We start from the raw sequence: 17,198 nt of genomic DNA, 5'->3' as shown, positions 1-17,198 counted from the left end.
AAAGGTTCTCTGAAAACTAAGGAAAATAGGCCGGGTGTGGTGGCTCACGCCTGTAATCCTTGTATTTTGGGAAGCCAAGGCAGGCGGATTACTTGAGATCAGGAGTTCAAGACCAGCCTGGACTAACATGGTGAAACACCTTCTCTACAAAGAATACAAAAATTAGCTGGGTGCAGTGGCGGCTACCTGTAGTCCCAGCTACTCAGGGGGCTGAGGCAGGAGAATTGCTTGAACCTGGGAGGTGGAAGTTGCAGTGAGACGAGATCGCACCACTGCACTCCAGTCTGGTGACAGAGTAAGACTCCATCTCGAAAAGAACAATAAATAAAAAATAAAAATAAATACTGAGCTAGAAGACCCAAGAGACCCAAAGATTATCTCAAAACTAAGGAAAATAATCTAGATCACAAATATATTCTGTTTCTCCTTCTCCCCTTTGCCCCCCTCCACCAGTAATCTTTATAGACTCAAATAGAGTTGCTGTTCTACAATCAATTCTAGTCACTTATATTTATATTTATTTATTTTAGAGATGGGGTCTCAGTATGTTGCTCAGGCTGGTCTAAAACTCCTGGGCTCAAGTGATCCACCCACCTTGGTCTCCCAAAGTGCTGGGATTGCAGGCATCAGCCACTGCGCCTGGCCGTTACTTTTATTTTTGATGTTCAAATGATCCCTAACATGGCCAGTGGGAACTAATGCCTATGAGACCATAGATTCTTTTTTTTTTCTTTTTTTGAGACGGAGTCTTGCTTTGTCTTCCGGGCTGGAGTACAGTGGTGCGATCTTGGCTCACTGCAAGCTCCGCCTCCCGGATTCAGGCCATTCTCCTGCCTCAGCCTCCCGAGTAGCAGGGACTACAGGCGCCCGCCACCACGCCCGGCTAATGTTTTGTATTTTTAGTACAGATGGGGTTTCACCATGTTAGCCAGGATAGTCTTGATCTCCTGACCTCGTGAACCGTCCATCTCGGCCTCCCAAAGAGCTGGGATTACAAGCGTGAGCCACCGCGCCTGGCCCATAGATTCTTTTTATGCACTCAATACGTTTTCGTTTTTACCTTTAAGATTTGTTATGGAGAAGATTCCGTTTTTTCCACTTGTTTCTATTTGATAATGAACCCCTCTGTGCCTATCACTAGCCTCAGTCGCCATCATCTCATTACCAAGCTGGGTTAATTTGAAGCAAATATCTTCTAATAGTTAGCCAGTATTCAAATTTCCCTAACCATCCTAAATGAGCGTTTAGAATAGTTGTTTCATTGGAAACAAGGTCAAAACAAGTACATTTTACATTTTTAGGCCAGTCTTGAAAGTAAGTGTGAAACCGTATGTGGGGTAGGAGGCGGGACTAGCCTCTCAAGGCGGGGCCTGGATACCAGGCCCAATTGAGGACTAGCTAAGACAGATTCCACAATGAATAATACCGCGAGGTGGGAACGTTAAGGGCCATTGTGAAGGTCGGCTCCCACAGTCATTTGATCACTAGTTATCAACCCTGACTGCAGCTGAGAGAGATTTGATTTTGCTTTTTTTTTTTTTTTCAGTGACAGGGTCTTGCTATGTTGCCCAGGCTGGACTCAAATTCCTGGACTCAAGTGATTCTTCTGCCTCAGCTTCCTGAGTAGCTGAGACTACAGGTGTGTGCCACTGTGCCCAGCGAGATTTAAAAAAATACGTATGCCCAGACACCATGCTAAACCAACTAAATCAGAATCAGATATAGTGAAGTCATTAATCATTTGGCTCCTGGGTCTTTATGACAGTTTTGCTCCTGGGAAACTCCTGGGATTGTGGAAGAGAGAGACAAAGAAAAGGGAAAATAAGATTTTAAGAAGTGTTGCTGTGCATTTTGAAAATAATTTTTCTTTGATGTTTGTCTTGAGGGACGGCGGTAAACATTTCAATTGCCTTTGAGTGTGCTGGGATGCTGCAATGATGGTTCTTTGAATGCAGCATCGAACTGGGATTGGGCCACATGACAGCCAGCGTGAGCCGTTATGCCACATTCATAAAACGTGAATGTCACGAGCCCACTCTCAGGGACCTTACAATCTGGAGGGTTAGGTCAGGTACACACATCTCTTCTACCTCATGGTAAAGGAAGCCTGGATTGTAGCAGGAGATGGTGTGATAACAATCACATTTGCATGATCAATATTTGGATTCTTCTTAGCAATAGTAAACTTTTTGACCCCCTCCACTGTGTCATGAATTTGCTTAATACAGTTTCTGCCTCAGCGTCTGTTTTTAGGCCTGGCATAAGCTGTTTGAAACCCAGGCATGGACCCCGCCCATCATCTTTGGCCTAGTTAACACCTCCCCTCCCTGCATCGTGGTTTGGAGAACCTGCTTGTTCCTCATCCCACGGATCCCAAACCCAGACACCCCGCAGCTGCCGACCATGATTAAACTTAATGGAGATTCAATGCCTTTCTTTTGATTCCCAGGGACCGACATTCATTCATTTCTTAAATACTTGCAGAGTCAGCCGGGCGCGGTGGCTCACGCCTGTAATCCCAGCACTTTGGGAGGCCGAGGTGGGTGGATCACGAGGTCAGAGTTTGAGACCAGGCTGGCCAACATGGCGAAACCCCCGTCTCTACTAAAAATACAAAAATTAACTGGTGTGGGCAGTGCGTGCCTGTAATCCCAGCTACTCAGGAGACTGTGGCAGGGGAATTGCTTGAACCTGGGAGGTGGAGGTTGCGGTGAGCCAAGATTATGGCATTGCACTCCAGCCTGGGCAGCAGAGCGAGACTCCGTCTGAAAAAACAAACAAACAAAAAACCTAAGAACTTGCCGAGTGAATTTAGGAAACCATGAAGTCCAGAGTTTGATCCAATCCCTTTCTTTTTCTCTTTCTCAAATGTTTTGAGCCAGGTACTATCCTAGATTGTGTTGTGATATTTACAATCTAGGAGAAGGCAGGAGAGAGAACTAAGAACAGAGAGCATGTTCTGAGATGTCTGCTGTGTTTGCAGGTACCTTCCCTCAATTTTCCTACTCACTGGCCACGCTGGAAAGCAGGTCTTGGTGCCATATTTGTACCATGGTACTCCCCTTCCCTATACTCAACTGGATGGCCAGAAACCCAATTGTCTCTCTCCCTCCCTTCCTTCCTCTCTCTCTCTCTCTCTCTCCGTCTCTTTCTCCCTCCCTCTCCTTCTATCAAGACATCCAGTAACTAACTGATCAGGTGGTGGTGGGCTCTGCTGGCTGCCACGATGGGCCACCCGCAAAAAAGGAAAATTGGTTGTGAATGAGAGAAGCAGAGATAAGAAAGTCCACAGGACCAATAAGAAAGACCATAGGCGGCCGGGGATGGTGGCTCACGCCTGTAATCCTAACACTTTGAGAGGCCGAGGCGGGTGGATCACGAGGTCAGGAGATCAAGACCATCCTGGCTAACATGGTGAAACCCCGTCTCTACTAAAAATACAAAAAATTAGCTGGGCATGGTGGCGGACACCTGTAGTCGCAGCTCCTCGGAGGCTGAGGCAGTAGAATGGCGTAAGCCCGCGAGGTGGAGCTTGCAGTGAGCCGAGATCACGCCACTGCACTCCAGTCTGGGCGACAGAGCGAGACTCCGTCTCAAAAAAAAGAAAAAAGACCATGGGCTTCTGAGAGCCAGAAAGAGGAATGTTGGTTTCTGTAACTGCAGTTTCCATTCTCTCATGGCCTCTCATTTGTTTCCCATGCCCATGAGTTTGCCTGTTAGAGATAAGGTGTGCTCCTTTTCCTCAAGCTCATGCAAATGGGTTTCTGTTTCTTACAGTCGTTGTTCCCAGGTACGGATGGTGACTGATGCTCTACTAAATGTTGAAAAAAAGCAGAGTGGAAGCACAGAAAAGAGGGATTCCCTGAGGAGGTGATGTTAGAGCCCATTTGGAAGTCAGGAATAAATATGTGCATCATGATTTTTTAGGATTAAAACCAAGTATCTCACTGCTTGGGCACATGTAGATAGAAGTGATTTAACAGTAAACTGTCCCAGTTGTACCCATTGTCAGTTACCTCACCACAAGGGTTATGTGGCCCTGAGTTTGCTTAGTGCTTATGTATTTTAGGTTGTTGTTTATCCAAACCTCTCAAATGATACGCACTTGGAAACAAGAGACAGCATCGTTCATTGATGTTGTGGACGAACCACTGTTTTATTACTCAAGACTGGGTAATTTATAAAGAAAAAGATCACGAGGTCAGGAGATTGAGACCATCCTGGCTAACACGGTGAAACCCCGTCTCTAGTAAAAAATACAAAAAACTAGCCGGGCGAGGTGGTGGGCGCCTGTAGTCCCAGCTACTCGGGAGGCTGAGGCAGGAGAATGGCGTAAACCCGGGAGGCGGAGCTCCAGCCTGGGCGGTAGAGAGAGAGTCCATCTCAAAAAAAAAAAAAAAAAAAAAAGAGGTTTACTGGGCTCACTGTTCCATGCAGGCAAAGAAGCCTCAAAATCATGGCAGAAGACAAAAGGCATGTCTTACATGGCAGCAGACAAGAGTGACAAGAGCTATTTTCGTGCTTGTTTGCTGGTCATAGAATTTACTTCTATATATATTATATATATATATATATATTTTTTTTTTTTTTTTTTTTTTTTTTTTGAGACGGAGTCTCGGTCTGTCGCCCAGGCTGGAGTGCAGTGGCCGGATCTCAGCTCACTGCAAGCTCTGCCTCCTGGGTTTACGCCATTCTCCTACCTCCACCTCCTGAGTAGCTGGGACTACAGGCGCCCGCCACCGCGTCCGGCTAGTTTTTTGTATTTTTTAGTAGAGACGGAGTTTCACCGTGTTAGCCAGGATGGTCTCGATCTCCTAACCTCGTGATCTGCCCGTCTCAGCCTCCCAAAGTGCTGGGATTACAGGCTTGAGCCACCGTGCCCGGCCTACCTCTGTATTTTGAACTAAGACGAGAGCCAGGCACACAAGACAGTGATAGGTCTGTCTTTTGTTTTTGATGATGACGATGATGATGATGAAATGGCTGACATGATTCATGACTTGCTTTTTCTCATCATCTGAGACCTAGAGTTTTGGGTGGACTATTGGCCTGGGATAGATGCAAATCATTCCTTGTATCCCCTGATCTTAAAGTCAAGACTGAACGAGTCTCCAGACTCAAGCCTTCATGGGGCTTCACATTCCATGAGGAATGGGTGTTCCTGCAATATTGTCATGGCTGTGAAAAGTCGCATTGGAGCTGGGCAAATGGGCGCTCTCCTGCCATTCCATCCTGCTTAGATTTCCCATTCAGCACCGATCTTATTTCTTATTTCCTTTTTTTGACAGAGTCGCACTTTGTCGCCTAGGCTGAAATGCAGTGGTGTGATCTCGGCTCACTACAGTCTCCAGCTCCTGGGTTTAAGTGATTCTTGTGCCTCAGCCTCTCAACTAGCTGGGATTGCAGGTGCACACCATCAAGCTTGGCTAATTTTTTTTTTTTTTTGTATTTTTAGTAGAGACAGACTTTCGCCATGTTGGCTAGGCTGGTCTTGAACTCCTGACCTCAAGTGATCCACCTACGTCTACGTCGGCCTCCCAAAATGCTGGGATTACAGGTGTGAGTCACTGTACCCAGCCCCATTTTCTCTTATACTGCAAGTAATTGCTTGCAAATGTGTTTTCTCCATTAGTTTGCAAGCTTCCTGAGAGTAGGTCTCTGCCTCATTTATTCTGGAATCTCCCTGGCACAAAGCACAGGGCTTTATCCTCAGTAGGTATTCAACAAATGTTTAATTTATTCAACAGCTCCCCTTAACTACTGCCTCCACCTTATTTGCTGGTGGTTAAGTACAATCAGAACAAGTAGGTATCATAAGATTTATTCCAGAGTGAATTTGGGAAAAGATTACTTTAGTGATATGAAAAGAAACCATGCTACTTAGAATACTTCTGAGAGTATCCCCTGTCCAAGCATTTGCTGAATTTCTATCTACTAATTTTCAGGTGGAACAGCATAATTGCAGAGAGTTCATTTGGACATAGATACACTTTCATGCATTCGTGTCTTTAACAATTCTTTAACAATACTTTGTGGCCCTACTGTGTTCGTTCACTAAGTCCTTTGAACTAACTTACCATATAAGCTATATCTTTTCCTTATAATTTGGGAGGGCCAAGGCTTCATTAAGCTCACGTGCCCAAAACTAATGAAGAAAATAGCTCGTTAACCAGCTAGTATAAAAGCAGCCACCAACTCAAGTCAATTACCCGCCTTCAATCAGTCCAGCACGCCCATCTTGAGCAGAGAAGCCCATTCTGAATCGCGGTCCAGACACGGAGGGAAAAACAGCTCCATCCGGGGATGAAAACTACGCTCGCCCCAAATCCTCCTCCCCAGAGTTCTAATCATTGCTTACCCACCGAACCCAGAACAAACCAGAAGTGCTTAAAACGAGGACAGGTAGCTCTATGTACCAATCGGAATTTAAAACTGGATCAATTCCTGCTATAGAAACGAGGCTTCTCCCCAGGACTAGCATTCCGAGAAGGCAGCCCTTTCTAGACGGAGAAACTAGAACCTGAGGGCACCCGTTTCCCTAAACTGCTCTTGCTCATGTGTAAGTACAAATGAAAAATGCTGACGCTGCTTCTGTTGGTATTGCTTTTTAATTACGGCCATCAATAAATCATTTTATCCTTGAACAAGACTTGAGAATGGCCTGAAGGCAGAGGCACGATTCCTTAGGAATTAGGCCAACAGGAATGGGCTCTCTCTCTTCCCACCTCTTCTCTTACTCTGCTGTCAAAAACAGAAACCTTCTCTGAGTAGCTGGGAGCAGACGGCCGCACTGGAGTTCCATCTGGGGGTTCTGTTAACACAGTTTTACCCCAGCCTGCCTTGATGGCCACTGCCACACAAGCTGCATCTGTTCTTTCTTCTGTGCCTTGTGTTACCTCGTTGTTTTTTACTATTTCTAGTGTAGTGAGCAGAATGGTGGCTTCGCCCAAGATAGATTCAGATCCTTGTGCCTAGAATCTGTGGATGTGGCATTATTTGGGAAAAGGGTCTTTGCAGATGTAATTAAGGATCTTGAGATTATCCTGGAGTATTTTAAGTAGGCTGTAAATAAATCTAAAGACAAGTGTCCTTATAAGAGGACACTCTTGTCTGGGCGCAGTGGCCCGCGCCTGTAATCCCAGCACTTTGGGAGGCCGAGGCGGGTGGATCACCTGAGGCCAGGAGTTCGAGACCAGCCTGACCAACATGGAGAAACCCCATCTCTACTAAAAATACAAAATTAGCCGGGCTTGGTGGCACGTGCCTGCAATCCCAGCTACTCGGGAGGCTGAGGCAGGAGAATTGCTTGAACCCAGGAAGAGGTTGCAGTGAGCCAGGGTCATGCCATTGCACTCCAGCCTGGGCAATGAGTGAAACTCCGTCTCAAAAAAAAAAAAAGGGGCACTCTTCCTCCAGGGGCGGAGACCCAGACAGAAGAGGAGGAGGCAAGGTGACCGCACAGATTAGATCATGCGGCCACAAGTTGAGGAATTCTAGTAGCCTCTACAAGCTGGAAGAGGCAAGGAATGGATTCTCCCCTAAAACCTATGAAGGTGCATGGTCCTGCTGATGTTTGATTTTGGACTTCTGGCCTCCAGACTCTATTTTTTTAAGATAGAGCCTTGCTCTGTTGCCCAGTCTGGAGTGCAGTGGCACGAGCTCAGTTCATTGCAACCTCCACCTCCTGGGCTCAAGCCATTCTCTTGCCTCAGCCTCCTAAGTAGCTGGGACTACAGTTACCTGCCACCATGCATGGCTAATTTTTGTGTTTTTAGTAGAGATGAGGTTTAGCCGTATTGGCCAGGCTGGTCTCGAATTCCTGGCCTCAAGTGATCCACCCACCTCAGCCTCCCAAAGTGCTGAGATTATTTAGGTGTGAGCCACAGCACCCGGCCCCGACATTGTTTGAAGTCACCCACCTCATGGTTCTTCGCTGCAGGGGTTGTGGAATATGAATGCGCTTGTGCTGTTGGTTGGACTTTGCTGGCCTTGTGCCTGTTACTCCCTGGCAGGTCTACAGGACCTGCAGCTGGTATGAAAAACCTCCCTTCTTTCTCAAGTGATCTCCAGCTTCCCCATTCACTGAAGGCCCTGCAATCAGGAACAGTCAGGACTTTGCATCCAGTTGCCGTGGGTGTTGGGCTGACCCTTCCTCTTGCGTGATCCATGGACCCGCAGCATTGCGTCACCTGGGAGCTTTTGGCATTGAAGACTCTCCGGGCTCACCCGGGAGGATTTGCTGAGCCAGAATCTGCATTTTAACAAGATGCCCAGGTGGCTTGCATACATGTTCAGCTCTTAGAAGCGCTAGGAGGAGAGGCTTTAAGGTAGTAATTAGATCTTTTCTCCACCTGCAAGAATCTTAGTTTCTTCATGTTAAACCTATTAACTGTGGCAATGGCATGGGGGTTATAAAACAAAACAAAACCCTTACATCAAGAATGCACCCTAGTGTGTCATGGATGTGGGTGAAATGGCATGTCTGGAATTTGCTTTAAAATACTCTAAAATAGCAAGAAGGAAAAGAAAAGTGGGAACTGGAATGAGACTGGTGAAATGTTGACAAGTTCTTGCAGTGGGATGATGGGTGCATAGGGGTTCATGGTACAATTCTCTCCCTACTTTTTTTGCATATGGGAAATTTCCATAATGAAAAATTAGAGGTTGGGCACGGTGGCTCATGCCTATAATCTCAGCATTTTGGGAGGCTGAGGTGGGTAGATTGCTTGAACCTAGGAGTTCAAGACCATCCTGGACAACATGGCGAAACCCCGTTTCTACTAAAAATTGCAAAAATTAGCCAGGCACGGTGACAACAAGCCTGTAGTCATATTGAGGCATGAGGTTGAGGTATGAGAATCACTTGAATCTAGGAAGCGGAGGTTGCAGTGAGCCGAGATTGCACCATTACACTCGAGCCTGGGCGACAGAGTGAGACTTGGTCTCAAAAAATTTTTAATTTTCTTTCTTTTTTTTTTTTTTTGAGAAGGAGTCTCGCTCAGTCGCCCAGGATGGAGTGCAGTGGCCGGATCTCAGCTCACTGCAAGCTCCGCCTCCGGGTTTACACCATTCTCCTGCCTCAGCCTCCCGAGTAGCTGGGACTATAGGCGCCCGCCACCTCTCCCGGCTAGTTTTTTGTATTTTTTTTTTAGCAGAGACGGGGTTTCACCGTGTTAGCCAGGATGGTCTCGATCTCCTGACCTCGTGATCCGCCCGTCTTGGCCTCCCAAAGTGCTGGGATTACAGGCTGGAGCCACTGCGCCCAGCCTCTTTTTTTTTTTTTTGAGACAGAGTCTGCAGTGGTGTGATCTCGGTCACTGCAAGCTCCGCCTCCCAAGTTCACACCATTCTTCCACCTCAGCCTCCAGAGTAATTGGGACTATAGGCTCCCACCACCATGTCTGGCTAATGTTTTGTATTTTTAGTAGAGACAGGGTTTCACCATGTTAGCCAGGATGGTCTCGATCTCCTGACCTCGTGATCTGCCCATCTTGGTCTCCCAAAGTGCTGGGATTATAGGCATGAGCCAACATGCCCGGCCTTAATTTTCTTTAATTTTTTTTCTCTTTTGGGACAGGATCTCATGCTGTAGCCCAGGCTGGAATGCAGTGGTGCGATCCCGGCTCACTGCAACCTCTACCTCCTGGGCTCAAGCGATCCTCCCACCTGAGCCTCCTGAGTAGCTGAGACCACAGGCATGTATCACTACGTCTGGCTAATTTTTTCACTTTTTGTAGAGGCAAGGTCTTGCTGCGTCACCCAGGCTGGTCTTGAACTCATGAGCTCAAGCAGTCCTCCCGTCTCCGCCTGGGAGCATTCCCAAAGTGCTGGGATCACAGGTGTAAGTCGCTGTACCCAGCCTCAATTGTTTTCCGTGACTACACTTTTTCTCCCCTCTTGGAAATGACTAGTCTTGGAGGGAATGTCTTTGTCTCAATCTGTGGTTTCTTTGCTCAGTGCACCTGTGTTGGGGGCTTTGCTGATCTCCAGGCCTTTTTCGGCAGCGTTGTCCCTGGAGGGCATGATGGGAGCTGATGGCTTCTTAGCATCTTTTCACTCAGTTTCCAACAACCTCTAGCCGGCATCTGTTGCTCTCGGCAGCAGGAACTTCATTTCCTTTCTCTCTCTCCACCTCTCTCACCTCTGTAAGACTCTGTCTTTGTCATGGGTGCAGCATCACATATGTGGCCCTTAGGCTCTCTTACTTACCTGTGATCTGCGTATCATGTCTTTACTTCAGGGCTTCTCAACCAGGGGGTGATTTTCCTCCCCAGAGAACATGTGGCCATGTCTGGAGACAATTTTGGTTGTTACAGCTGGAGGAGGTGGTGCTACTGGCATCTAGTGGGTAGAGGCCAGGGATGCTGCTGAACATCCTACAATGCTCCGGACAACCCCCACTAAGACAAAATAATGATCCAGCCCCAAATGTCAATAGTGCTGAAAGTGAGAGACCCTGATTCCATCTTAGAGATCATCCAAGCACATTTGGCCAAATTGTTTTTGCCCCTGTCCCATGAAGAAAAGGCAGACTCATGACTGATGACAACATCGATGGGAATTTTGTTTACCTCTTCTTGGTGGATTTTGGGATACGATGACTTACCATTTCTGTAAGTTGTGCATTGCACACCTCCAGGGGGCGCCACCCACATAATTATGAAAATGCCACCCCAGGAATTGCACAGTACATAGTCTACATGGCTATAAGTAGTTGCTCTGGTTTCAGGGTTGCCCTGGGGTGCTCTGGAACTGGGAGGAACTTTATTTCTGGCCATTAGAAGCCAGGAACATGACATTGAGTGTCCTTTCAAGAAAGGAGAAATGTTGAACAGAGAGGACCTCATTTTTATAACTCTTGACCATCATCTAGTTACAGAGCATCCACTTTTCACCCCTGGGCCATATCCATTTGACGGAGGTAAAATCATCAAATTATAATATCATGGCTTACACTTTTGATAGCTTCTGCCCCGAACATGGCGGTAAGAGCTTCTCATTTTCAATTGATTCATTGGGGGAGAAAATATACATGGCTGCCCTAAGACTTTCTATTACGCACCATTTGTTTGACGGGATTTCTTTAGTTTCTGTAGCATAACTTATTCTAACTGGTCCTCAGTCACTTTGCAATAAAAACCGAGATTGTGAAAATGTTAATTGTCATTACCAGTGATGGAGCAATAAGTACAGAGTTCTGGAGAGAGAAGGAATCCAGAGATTTAAAATAGCAGAATGAGCCGCTCATGCTCCGCATTGCTTTTAATCTTGGTGAGAACTGAGGGGAATTTTGACAGGGTTCAGGGGAACTGCAGGGAGCAGGGCTGGGAGGTGGCTGTTTGCACGTGTGGTCAGCAAATCCAGTGGGGGTCCAGGTACTGCGGGCAGCGCCGCAGATGGAGTTGGGATTGCCCTCCATCAGACTGCAAACCCCCATTCTCAAGACTTCGGGGCCCAGGTTGGTGCAGGAGATACACTGCAGTGTGTCAGCCTTTCTTCTGTCGCTCCTCTCCAATGACAATCCCCGACTGTCCACCAAGGAGTCACTAGCCCCCCACGGCATGTGTGGGACTGGCCACTCCCCACCCTGATCTGGGGCTGGGGCATGTGGTCCCAGCCTGGATGTCAGTATCCTTCCACCACCCTGGCCACACTGATTGGGTCTGAGAAGCAGATGAGCCGAAGGAGAGACAATCTTGGGAGTTTCATGTTCACACTTAAGAAAGTAAAATGGAAAGTGACAGGAGGGTGAAGGGCCATTCTGATGATATGGTTTGAGGACCTGGATGTAGCCACACCTGTAGCTGTCAACTATGCCATAGTACTGTTTTTTTTTTTTTCTTCAAATTTAAATACTTTCTAGAGACAAGGTCTTGCTATGTTGCTTAGGCTGGTTTGGAAAAGTCCCTTTTGGGGGGATGCTTTCACTGCTTCGCTTCCTTTCTATGACAGCTCAGGAAATCAGAAGACAAGGGAGATGAGTTTTTTTTTTTTTTTTTTTTGGTGACACAGGGTCTTGCTCTATTGCCGGGCTGGAGTGCAGTGGTACAATCACAGCTCGCCACAGCTTTGACCTTCTGGGCTCAAGCGACACTCCTGCTTCAGCCTCCTGAGTAGCTGGGACTGTAGGCGGGTACCACCATACCCAGTTAATTAAAATTTTTTTTTTTTTTAGAAACAAGATCTCACTATGTCACCCAGGTTGACCTCAAACTCCTGGGCTCAAGCAATCGCCCTGCCTTAGCTTCCCAAACTTACAGGTGTGAGCCCCCACACCCAGCCAAGGCTGTGTTCTTATGCACCTGGTATCCCTTCAGGCCCTGAGCAATGATCCTTCTGCCTCGACCTCCCAAAGTGCTGGGATAACAGGTGTGAGGCACCATGTGTGGTCCACATAGTATTCTTATGGGTTAAATTGTGTCCTCCTGAAAGGATGTTGAAATCCTAAATTCCAGTAGCTCAGAATGTGACCTTATATAGAAATAGAGTTATTGCAGGCCAGGCACAGTGGCTGATGCCTATAATCCCAGCACTGTGGGAGATCAGGGTGGGCAGATTACCTGAGGTCAGGAGTTGGAGGCCAGCCTGACCAACATAGAGAAACCCCATCTCTACTAAAAATACAAAATTAGCTGAGTGTGGTGGTGCATACCTGTAATCCCAGCTACGCCGGAGGCTGAGACAGGACAATCGCTTGAACCTGGGAGGCAGAGGTTGCAGTGAGTTGAGATTGTGCCATTGCACTCCAGCCTGGGCAACAAGAATGAAACTGTCTCAAAAAAAAAAAAAAAAAAAAAAAAAAGGGTTATCATATATGCTGTTGATTAGAATGAAGTCATCCTGGTGTAGGGAGGGCCCTAAGTTAATGACTGGTGCCCTTATAAAAGAGGAGAGGACACGCCGAGTCACAGAGACACAGACGAGAAGGCCATGGGTCGGACGGAAGATTGGACTGATGAGTCTGCACACCAAGGAATGCTGAAGACTGCCAGGAGACCACAGGAAGCTAGGAAGAGGCAAGGCAGGACTCCTCTACAAGTGCGGGAGGGAGTGTGGCCCTGCTGGCATCTCCATTTTGGCCTGCTGGCCACCAGAGCCACAAGACAGTCAATTTCTCTTGTTTCAAGTCACCCAGCTTGTGGTACTTGGTTGTGGCAGCCCTAGGGAATGAAGATAAGTACTTTTAAATTCACTCTCCTCTTCTCTCCATCTTCTAAATCATCATCATTTTTGCCTAAGCAACAGCTGGGGTCTAATACGGATGTGATGACTTACTTCAAAGCCAGCCCCCATGTGCGCCCAAAGCTCCTGCTGCATTGGCCCTGGGCTCAGAGACTGGACCATCATTCTCGGGGCTTGCTGGAGATCTGAGCCGGGGCACTATTCTGTTGCCTTCAAACAAAGGCTGGTGCTCGCCGAGGCATGTGAGCTCCACTGAGGATCTATTTGTGGAAGGCAGAATTCTGAGATGACCCCCTAGGTTCTCGCCCTGGATAAATGCCATGTATAATCTCCTCTCCCCTGGAGTGTGGGCAGGACCCCTGGCTTGCTTCTAATCTATACCTATGGAAAAGTTGAGGGGATTTTGCAGACGTAACTAAGCCCCTAATTCTCTCGCTTCCAGTTAATCAAAAGGGAGATTATTCAGGGTGGGCCTGACATCTTCAGGTGAGATCTTCAGTGAGGGTCTGGAGGAGAGAGACTCCCTCCTGCCGTTTTTTTTTTTTTTTTTTTTTTTTCCGGAGATGGAGTCTCACTCTGTCGCCCAGGCTGGAGTGCGGTGGCATGATCTTGGCTCATTGCAACCTCTGCGTCCGGGGTTCAAGCCATTCTCCTGTCTTAGCCTTCTGAGTAGCTGGGATTATAGGTGTGCACCACCATGCATGGCTAATTTTTGTATTTTTAGTAGGGATGGGGTTTCACCATGTTGGCCAGGCTGGTCTGGAACTCCTGACCTCAGGTGATTCACCTGCCTCAGCCCCGCAAAGTGCTGGGATTACAGGCGTGAGCCACCGCGCCCAGCTGGTTTTGAAGAAGCCAGTCGCATGAGTTCCACAGTTGAATGGAAATAAATTCTGCCAACAACCATGTGAGGTTGGGAGAAGACCCCAAGCCTCATATGAGACCCTAATTCCAGCTGACACCTTGATCACAACCTTGTAAGAACCTGAGCAGAGGACCCAGCTAAAGCTGTACCCCCAGACTCCTGACCCATGGGAAAGGAGAGGTAATAGATGGGTGTTTTAAGCTGCTAAATTTGTGTTGATTTGTTATGCAGCTTAGACAATGAATACATCATTCAATTTTTAAAAAATCGTAAGTTAACCATGTGCTAATCACACCATTCGATTTTTTTTTCTTTTTTTTTTTTGAGATAGAGTCTCACTCTATCGTCCGGGCTGGAGTGCAGTGGCGCAATCTCACCTCACTGTAAGCTCTGCCTCCTGGGTTCCAGTGATTCGCTTGCCTCAGCCCCCCAAGTAGCTGGAACTACAGGCATGCACCATCACACCCAGCTAATTTTTGTGTTTTTAGTAGAGACGGGGTTTCACCATGTTGGCCAGGGTTGTCTCGAACTCCTGACCTCAAGTGATCCACCTGCCTCGGCCTCCCAAAGTGCTGGGGTTACTAGTGTGAGCCACTGCACCCGGCCTGACACACCATTCATTTTTAAGGAACTTCCAGGCGCTGTGGTCAAGCCTCTCTTGTGTGGCATGGAGGTGGGGAGAGATGCGTTGGGGGATGACGGGGTGGGGGCGTGGAGCCAGGTGGGAAGAAGAAAAGTGTCTTGAAGAAATAAGTCCCTTCAGATAAGGGAGGGAGAAGCTCGATCCATACGCAGACTTGCGCAGTCCTTCAGTCCTGGGGATATTGGAGGAGAGACAGGTCTTGCCTTATATTTGAGAGTTAAGATCCCAGGCAGAGGCCCTACTTCTACCTTCTTGCAGGTGGGGCTGGGGGCAAATACTTAGAGGAAGAACGAACACCCTTTTTAAGCATGCGAAAAGTTTCTGGAGTGGAGAGATGATGAGGCAGGATATTTGGAGTCAACAGCCAATGTTTTTAACAATCCTCTCTCCCTGAGCGTTTTCCTCATTCAAATTGCTGGCACCTTTGGACTCCTTGCTTCTAGGAAAGAACGTACTGGAGGAAAACAGAGACTCCCTGTGACCCGGAGCTTCACAAGCTTAGCCCCTTCCAGGAGCCATGGAGGAGCTGGGGCATTGGGAAAGTCTTGGGGGATACTAGGTGAGTAAGAACACAGTCTGGGCTGGGTGTGGGGGCTCACACTTGAAATCCTAACACTTTGGGAGGCCAAGGCAGAAGGATCACCTAAGCCCAGGGGTTTGAGACCAGCCTGAGCAACATAGTGAGATCCCATTTCTAAAAAAAGAAATTAAAAATTATTTTGGCATGGTGGTACACACCTGTAGTCTCAGCTATTCAGGAGGCTGAGGCAGGAGGATTGCTTGAGCCCAGAAGGTCAAGGCTGTGGTGAGCTGTGATCACACCACTGCCCTCCAGCCTGGGCAATAGAGCAAGACCCTGTCTCCAAAACAACAACAACAACAACAAAACAAGAACAAATGTCATCTCCCTTGTCTTCTGATTTCCTGAGCTGTCAGAGAAAGGAAGCGAAGCGGTGAAAGCATCCTCCCAAAAGGGACTTTTTATCCTTCTCCCTGGACTGAACTACAGAGAAAAGGAAGCCATCCTCACAAAAAGATCTATGGGACCAGAGAGTGGAGGGGACCTGAGCCCCGTGTCATGGGGCAAGCCCTGGAAAGAGGGCACCATTCCCAAGACACGTGAGTTCTATCGTTTGCCACCATTCCCACTGCCTGGACAAAAGTAGAAGCTCAAACGGTATTCCCTGAGTGAAAGAAGGAATATAGCATCAGCCCTCTCAAAGAACTCTCCAGGAAGACTTTTCTTCATCAGCAGCAGGGAAGGCTGATGAGGGGCATGTGATCCTGTCTCCCGGGTAAAGTCTGAGATGTCTGCACCATGCACCTCCACAGGCACATAGTGCGTACAACCAGCTCGGTGTTGCAGAGATGCTGTGTGCCCCCGGGAGAATCTGGGCAGTGAAGTCAGCTCTCCGTCTCGGGGAGTCTCTCCTAGAAGGGCTCTTGTGCCGGGGGGATTGCACTCTGCTGGCTTTGTTTCTTGTGTGGGACTACCACGTTTCTGGCACCGCCAGGACTCTGTCTAGGCAGCTTGAAGGGCGGTCTACGTGGCTTATTGGACCTGAACCCTAACTGGACCTGTGCATGGTACTGCAGCCCAGATGTGAAACAGGGATCACCCTGCCTCACCACCAATCCCCCTTGTTTTAAACTGCAGTTAATAAGTGGCTGGGTTGAGGGAACCCCCTTTATCATAGGTTTTGTCCAGCCTACCCCCTGGAATCTGATGAGGTCTTTGGGTGCTGGCAGCACCAATTTTTATCCATTATTTTTTCTATTATGGATAATTCCTTTCCGCATTGGAGTCAGACAGAGGTCGGCTTGAGCCCAGCCACTGAAGACAAATGCCAGTGGTTTTGCCGGGTCCCGGGTGCCCTCTGTTTCATTAAAGCAACATATTCAGGATATGTATCTGTTGCCTGGAAGCTGGGAGCTGGGTGAAATTCATAGGGATTTGTAATGATTACTTAATTCGAACCAAAGACACATGAAGGCTGAGGCTGGAGGAGGGCGGCTGGGGGTGGCAGGGGCAGGGATGGGCGACCTAGTTGCTGGAACCATCCAGGGCTGAGTTGGGATCCTGCCCTGCCTCTCCCCACCTGTGTGACCTCAGCCTCTGATTTCTCACCTGTCAGGAAGGAACCTGCCTGACTTGCTGTCAGTGTTTAGAGAATGGAAGGAGCTGATGATTGTGGAAGCTGCTGGACATTTTCTGAAGCCAGGTACTGGGTTCAACATGGTGTATAGTTATCTCAAGGCACTGATTCTCAGCTGGGGGTGAATTTGCCACCCAGCAGGCACTTGGCAGGGTCTGGAGATATTTCTGGTTGTCACAGTGGGAGAACGGGTGCCAATGGCATCCATCTAGTTGGTAGAGGGCAGGAAAGGCGATAACATCCCACAGTGCTCAGAACAACCCCATGCAGTACAGAATGATCCTGCCCTAAATGTCAATAGAGCTGAGGTTAAGAAGCCTTTTTCTTGGCTTGTGGGTGGAGGGCAGGGTCT

The 17,198-nt window shown here is 47.9% G+C and overlaps 1 long non-coding RNA gene across 1 annotated transcript in view; it reads left to right on the top strand.

The window, feature by feature from the left end:
- LOC117097688 overlaps positions 1-16,913 on the top strand; it is a 45,420-nt gene extending 28,507 nt beyond the window's left edge. Inside the window, exons 2-3 of the long non-coding RNA XR_004443030.1 lie at positions 15,134-15,249; positions 16,826-16,913. This is a non-coding gene — a long non-coding RNA (uncharacterized LOC117097688). The remainder of the gene's footprint in view (positions 1-15,133; positions 15,250-16,825) is intronic.
- The last annotated feature ends 285 nt before the right edge of the window (positions 16,914-17,198 follow it).

Source organism: Trachypithecus francoisi, unplaced genomic scaffold, assembly GCF_009764315.1.
Source record: "Trachypithecus francoisi isolate TF-2019V2 unplaced genomic scaffold, Tfra_2.0 Lachesis_group15, whole genome shotgun sequence".
NCBI classification, from domain to species: domain Eukaryota; kingdom Metazoa; phylum Chordata; class Mammalia; order Primates; family Cercopithecidae; genus Trachypithecus; species Trachypithecus francoisi.
The sequence above is the reverse complement of the archived record's forward strand: the minus strand, read 5'-3'. Positions and strand labels throughout refer to the sequence as shown.